This window comes from Triticum dicoccoides, chromosome 5A, assembly GCF_002162155.2.
Source record: "Triticum dicoccoides isolate Atlit2015 ecotype Zavitan chromosome 5A, WEW_v2.0, whole genome shotgun sequence".
Classification (NCBI taxonomy): domain Eukaryota; kingdom Viridiplantae; phylum Streptophyta; class Magnoliopsida; order Poales; family Poaceae; genus Triticum; species Triticum dicoccoides.
Window position 1 is genome coordinate 597,043,832 of NC_041388.1, and position 7,394 is coordinate 597,051,225.

A 7,394-nucleotide genomic window follows, 5' to 3' on the forward strand; every position below is an offset into this window, starting at 1 on the left:
CAGGTTCTCGAGGGATCTCACTGGAGCTATGATCCCGTGATGGTTCCTTCTCTGTGGGCGTCCGTCGTGCGCTAGGGTTTTAGTTCTATTAGTGATGTTATATGTATGACACTATTCAGGATGTATTAGTGATAATATTTGACGATGTATGGATGCATGAGATGATTTACTTTCGCTTATTGAATGCATGCTAATTTGAGTCCTATAAGATATTTTGAAATGTATATCTTGTGTTGCTCAAATAGGATATGTGCTTGCCCAAGTGGCCGGTCATGTTTGCAGGTTACACCTCCGAGTGGCCTATGTTTTGCTGGAGTATTGATTCATTTCCGTTTCGGCAAATTTCAGGCGCTCGATATGTCCTATTTTAGCAAAGGTCATGCTGGATTTTTCCGTGAATTTTGGCATGACTTGTGCCAGAAGATGTAGGAAATATCGAGTGCCCCGGATTTGTGTGTTGAGTATCCTGATAGTTGTCTTTGATCGATTTTCAATTAATGTTTTAACTATGAACATAGGAAATGTCTGACGACGAAAAGGATTTCGGTATTTGCAAATACTGCGAAGACGAGCGCGGCCTGTTCCCCGGAATCTTCCTAGATGATGATAGGCGCTTCAGCATCAAGCTGGACGAGAACTTCAAAGTGGATACAGTAAGTCACAATGACAAGTCTTTTTTCATAATTAAGCATGACATTTGCTTCATTTGCTTCAACTTATAATTTAAGCAAGACATTAAGCATGACAAGTCTTTTTTACTATTCTACTAGCGTATCCCCTGGCATGCAAGAGATTTTGTATTGGATAAGATAGGTTTCAGTCGTACTATGGAGGAAAAGAAAGTTTACTTGAAGACCGAGCATGGTTATATTTTCCACGCAAAATTATACAATTCAGACGACTACACCTATTTTGGATGCAAAACATGGCGAGCACTATGCAAGACTTATGCATTTGAGCCTGATATGGTTATCACCTTTGATATTCGTCCGAAAGATGATATTGAAGGTAATACCGACATTTGGGTCGATGTGCAGACGCCTCCTGTTATACCATTATGTAAGTTTCTCAACCATATTTATGTCTTTGATATTGTTTATTCAAAAATAGTTGACAACTAATTTGTATTGTCAGCTTATTTCAGTGCAAGCAAACATGTCCAGCGCTTGGTAGACAGGACCTACTACTGTCCCGAGGCTGAACTAAACTGCGAGGAGCTAAGTCATTATGTTTCATGGCTTGAGGATCTTGATACTGTCAAGACAAATTTTCTTCCTGCATTTAGAAATGTTAGTACTGAAAACGTGCGACCAATAGTGTTCGTAATGAACTACGGTCACATCTATTTAGGAAGGATGGTAAGATTTTTACTATTTGTCCTCAGTGCATCTTTTTAATACATTATTTTTGAAGCTAAACTTCATTGCTAAGTATGTTACCATACGATGTTCTTCAACCGGGACTCCCGATGAATGTTGTGCCTTATGGGACTGAGACTAAAGGTACCATGAGTATTATTAGCTTACGGCCAAGATATCCTACATATTACTTTAGTGCATTCAAGATTAGCGACGGATGCTTAATAGTGCAAGACTGGACCAAATGTGGGATGGAGAAGCGCAGAGAAGTACTAGGGGGCAGCAAACAGATGCGCTACCCATGATTAGGAGACAGGTTCATCTGCATGCTCCAACTTGATCAAGGAGGAGAGCTACACATGTTTTATGTTATTTTACCTAAGAGAGAGCAGCAGGAGTGATTAGGTAGCTATAAATGAGTTTGAGGATGATGATGTGCTACACTATTACTATGATGATAAAATAGCTAGTGTTGGTGGTAATGACTATGATGATTATTATTATCTAGTGTTTGTGGTGATTAAATAAATACTGTTGGTGGTAATGACTATGATGATGATTAAATAGCTTGTGCTGGCGGATTAGATTCAAGTGGAGGCAACATGTGGTGCACATCGAAAGTACTACCAGTCCAAACTGATCAAGTGTGGATTAGTAGTATACTTTTGACATGCACCACATATTGCCTCCACTTGAACCTAATCCACCTTCATTTGACACACTGTTATGGACATAATGATGTAAACCTCATAACTGGTATTGTACCAATATTTGTACGATGGCGCATAAATACACTAAAATAAAAAATAAAAAAGAATACTAGTAGCGATGGAGAGAAAACACGCTGCCAGTAGTTACAATAGCAGTAGCGTGGGAGTGAACAAACGCTGCAACATTTTGTCCTAGCAATAGCGTGTGCGGGCACACGTTACTGCTAAGCAATAGCTGTAGCGCCTTATTAGTAGCGTGCCTACCCGCGCTAAAAGTGAGCACAAAACCAGCACTACTGCTAGGGTTTTCCCTAGTAGTGATTATTAGAGCATTGTCCCAGTGAGGAAAGGATGATGGAGACTATGATTCCCCCACAAGTCGGGATGAGTCTCCAGACGAAAAAAAAGAAAAGAGGCCAAAAAAATAAGGCCCAAATAAAAAAAGAAAAAAAATAGAAAAAATAGGGAAAAGTGAGAGAAAAAGAGAGAAGGGACAATGTTACTATCCTTTTTCCACACTTATGCTTCAAAGTAGCACCATGATCTTCATGATAGAGAGTCTCCTATGTTGTCACTTTCATATACTAGTGGGAATTTTTCATTACAGAACTTGGCTTGTATATTCCAATGATGGGCTTCCTCAAAATGCCCTAGGTCTTCATGAGCAAGCAAGTTGGATGCACACCCACTTAGTTTCTTTGATGAGCTTTCATATATTTATAGCTCTAGTGCATCTGTTGCATGGCAATCCCTACTCCTTGCATTGACATCAATCGGTGGGCATCTCCATAGCCCATTGATTAGCCGCGTCAATGTGAGACTTTCTCCCTTTTTGTCTTCTCACACAACGTCAATCATCATATTCTATTCCACCCATAGTTCTATGTCCATGGCTCGCGCTCATATATTGTATAAAAGTTGAAAGAATTTGAAAAGGCTAAGTATGAAACAATTGCTTGGCTTGTCATCGGGCTTGTCATTTGGAGTATTACTATTTTTATGTCAACAATAAACTTTTATCTTGAATCTTTCAGATCTGAACATTCACACCACAATAGAGAAAAATACATTGAAGAATATTCTAGAAAGCATTCCACATCAAAAAAATTATGTTTTTATCATTTACCTACTCGAGGACGAGCAGGAATTAAGCTTGGGGATGCTTGATACGTCTCCAACGTATCTATAATTTTTGATTGTTCCATGCTACTATATTATCTGTTTTGGATGTTAATGGGCTTTATTTTACACTTTTATATTATTTTTGGGACTAACCTATTAACCGAATGCCCAGCCCAAATTGCTGTTTTTTGCCTATTTCAGTGTTTCGTAGAAAAGGAATATCAAACGGAGTCCAAACGGAATGAAACCTTCGGGAACGTGATTTTTGGAGCAAACGTGATCCAGAGGACTTGGAGTGGACGTCAAGAAACAATCGAGGAGGCCATGAGGCAGGGGGCGCGCCCTCCCCCTCGTGGGCCCTGCTATGTCTTGAGCTTGCGTTGGTTTTCCCCGAAGAGGAAGGGATGATGCAGCAGAGTAGCATAAGTATTTCCCTCAGTTTTTGAGAACAAAGGTATCAATCCAGTAGGAGGCCACGCTCAAGTCCCTCGTACCTGCACAAAACGATAGCTACTCGCAACCAACGCAATTAGGGGTTGTCAATCCCTTCACGGTCACTTACGAGAGTGAGATCTGATAGATATAATATTTTTGGTATTTTTGGTATAAAGATGCAAAGTAAAAAGTAAAAGCAAAGTAAAAAAGAAAAGCAAGATTAAAGTGACGGGGATTGATATGATGAGAATAGACCCGGGGGCCATAGGTTTCACTAGTGGCTTCTCTCAAGAGCATAAGTATTCTACGGTGGGTGAACAAATTACTGTTGAGCAATTGACAGAATTTAGCATAGTTATGAGAATATCTAGGCATGATCATGTATACTAGATCGTTTATGGCGCGCATTGCCGCACCCGTCTATTTGGCTCTTATAATTGTTCGATATATGAAATATTTCTTATACATTTTTTCAGTGTTTTCAGCTCTTGTAATTTTTAGGTATATGAAGTGTGTTGGCTCTTATAATATACATTTGTTTCAAGTTCTTTGAACTATTGCGCTTTCTTGCAGCTTTTGCTTGTCCACTCCATTTTCCAAAATAATGGCATGCAACTGAAGAGAGCAATCTGATTGGTTTCCAATGACTATGTTCAGCTCTTTCTTCATAGGTCTACTCTGTCGCAAAAGATCACATCATGACATCCTGAAAAATAGCAATATTCAGAAAAAAAACATCAGGGATGTTTGACGAATGGGTAGAACTGATATATGTAGACCAAAACTGTTTGTGGTTCAACCTCATAAATGTTTTTTTATTTTCTCGATATTATAGTTCAACAGAAGAGAATACACCAAAACTGTAAACAACAAAACATACAATTAGATGTCCGATTAAACCACAAATATTTACGAAACCAAAAATCTAAGAATATACAAATTCAGCAAATATCATTTCTTCCAAGATTCATATGAGGTTGCACTTGGGTATGCAAAGTTCCCTAAACTGTTGTTTCCAAAGCAATGTTCAACAATCAGTTGGCTTTAGCTCAAAGAGAAAAAAATACGTAACCCCTTTTCATCTCTTGGAACCATCAATATCAATACTTCCAGATCCATGAAGCTGCAAATGCAATAGAGGAAAATTGAAAGATTAAATCTAAAAAGAAAGAGGATATCATCAAAGAAGGAATCAAGGAAAGGCAATACAAGTTCCATGGGAGGTCAGAATATTAAAATATAGAGGATATATCATCAAGGAAGGAATCAAAGGTGAAGGCAATACAAGTTCCATGAGAGGTCACAATATTACAATACAACCACACCTACAATGCTAGAACTGATATTCACAACGTTGAAAAGGCGGAAATAAAATTATGTCATGACAACATAGTGCTTTTAGGTCTGTGATTCCTGCAGCACATGGGCCGGTTTCTGCACTTTCATTAGCTTTGCTCTTCTCCTTTCACAAAAACTAAAACTATTCACCAAGTACTACTACAAAGTAGCTGAATTGTAAAATAGAGGTCTTATAATCATCATCCGGTGACTTTTGAGCAGATTAAAATGGCATGGATAAAAACGACAACTATACCACAAATTCAACATGCAGCAGCTGCGCACACCATCTCTTCATCGGCTGATCCTCGCCCTGAACCTTGTAAACCTGTGACTGACAAGATGAACGGGATAAAGGGCGAATTACAAAAGGCATCAGGGGTCAGAGATAAAGGAAGGTGAAGAGCTAGAATTAAGGTTTACCTGTCAACTTAGACCAATCACTAATACTGCTGCCGCCGCATCCTCTTGCGCCGATGAGCCAAGTACGCCGCCCCTTCCTTACCCTCCTCCGCATTGTCAAGCCGCTGATGCTGCTGCCTCATCCTCCTCATCAGTTGTCATGCTTTCACCATGGCTGTATTGGCAGCCGTGGCGCCTAAATCACACAGGAACAACATGAATTAGCACATATGTTGTCCATGAAAGCAGGATGTGAAAGAAATTAATACGAGGAAAGATGCAAAGAGCCGAGAATAAATAGCATGAAGTAGATGCACCGAGGAGGTGAACCAGTCAGTTTATGTACGCCATCACCCGCCATGAATGCGCGTTTAGAAACTGAAGGGAGCAATTTCCAATAGATGAGGCGTCGACCATTATCGCCAGCACGCCTACCTTTCTTCGTCGCAGGCAGATCGCCCGGGCCGGCTGGATCGACCAGCGTTCGATTCACCCGCATCCCGCGCTTAGGCGGCCCTCGAGAAGCTCGCGTCGGCTGGATCCCCTAAACCGCCGGTTCCCTTGCGTGCGTCGCGTCGGGTCCCTCGAGCACCGTCTCCCCTCACGCGGCTCGAGTCCGCTGGATCCCCCGCGTATCGCGTGCGTGGCGTTGCAGATGATATATGGGCCAATGAAGCACCTATTGATGTGTAGCTTCGTGAGTTTAGACATGGGCTAACGAAGCCCACTCAACGACAGGCCTACAAAAAAGTCCCCAGAGTAGCGGCCCATTAGGACAGGTAGCCTAGTCGCAGTAAATTCGTGCTGAAACAATGATCTCACGGCTAGAAACAATTCAAACGCGAAATCCGATGGCCAAAATCACTGAGGGCGTGAGAGAGCTTGGATTAGGCTCGCTTATACTGTCCTAAATAGGCATCACATCCGTGACAAGTAGATCGAAATGATTCTGCATCTACTACTATTACTCCACTCATCGACCGCTATCCAGCATGCATCTAGAGTACTAAGTTAAAAACAGAGTAAGGCCTTAAGCAAGATGACATGATGTTGAGAGATAAATTCATGCAATATGAAATAAACCCCATCTTGTTATCCTCGATGGCAACGATACAATACGTGCCTTGCTGCCCCTTCTGTCACTGGGTAAGGACACCGCAAGATCGAACCCAAAGCTAAGCACTTCTCCCATGGCAAGAACTACCAATCTAGTTGGCCAAACCAAATGGATAATTCAAAGAGACTTGCAAAGATAACCAATCAGACATAAAATAATTCAGAGAAGATTCAAATATTATTCATAGATAGACTTGATCATAAACCCACAATTCATCGGTTGTAACATCCCAAATTTTTCAATTTGGAATGTTATACATAGTAATCCATGCATATCATATTTTATTTGCATTTCTTCTAGCGATCCTCGAAATCCTAAGCAACTCAAGGACCCTCGCAGAGAGTTGGGGATTTTCCCGGTTTTCAAATTTGATTTTATCAAATTTTGAAACAAGGATTTTGGTTTTAATTAGTTTCGCTCCGAAAATATTTCATACTAAAATATATTAGAGGGGATAATAAGACTTCTCCAAGATAATTGAAACATTGGAGGAAAAATATTAAAATCAAATATTTGTTTTATTTGGATTTTATTGCAATTTTGTTGGCATTAGAAAAATTGCACATTTTTCAAAATTGCATTTTAGGGCCAAGAAAATGTCATCTCGTTCTAAATATTTTATTTAGACAGTGAAAAATTGTTTTGGCATTTTTAGATTTCTATTTATTTTTCTAGGATTTTATTTCTGTCGGCGGAATTATTTAAAAAAAGTTCCGCGCCCGACTGGGCCTAAGGCCCAGCCGAGCCAGGTCGCCGCCGCCGCCGCTCGGACCGGAGTCTGAGTCGGACTCCGCCTGCCGCCGCGCCTTGCCCACTCCTCCAAGTCGCGCCGCCGCCCTGCCTTTATATACGCCCGCCCCGAGCCCCAACACCACACCGCCACCGCCGCCAGCCCCGCCGCCGCCGCCTACG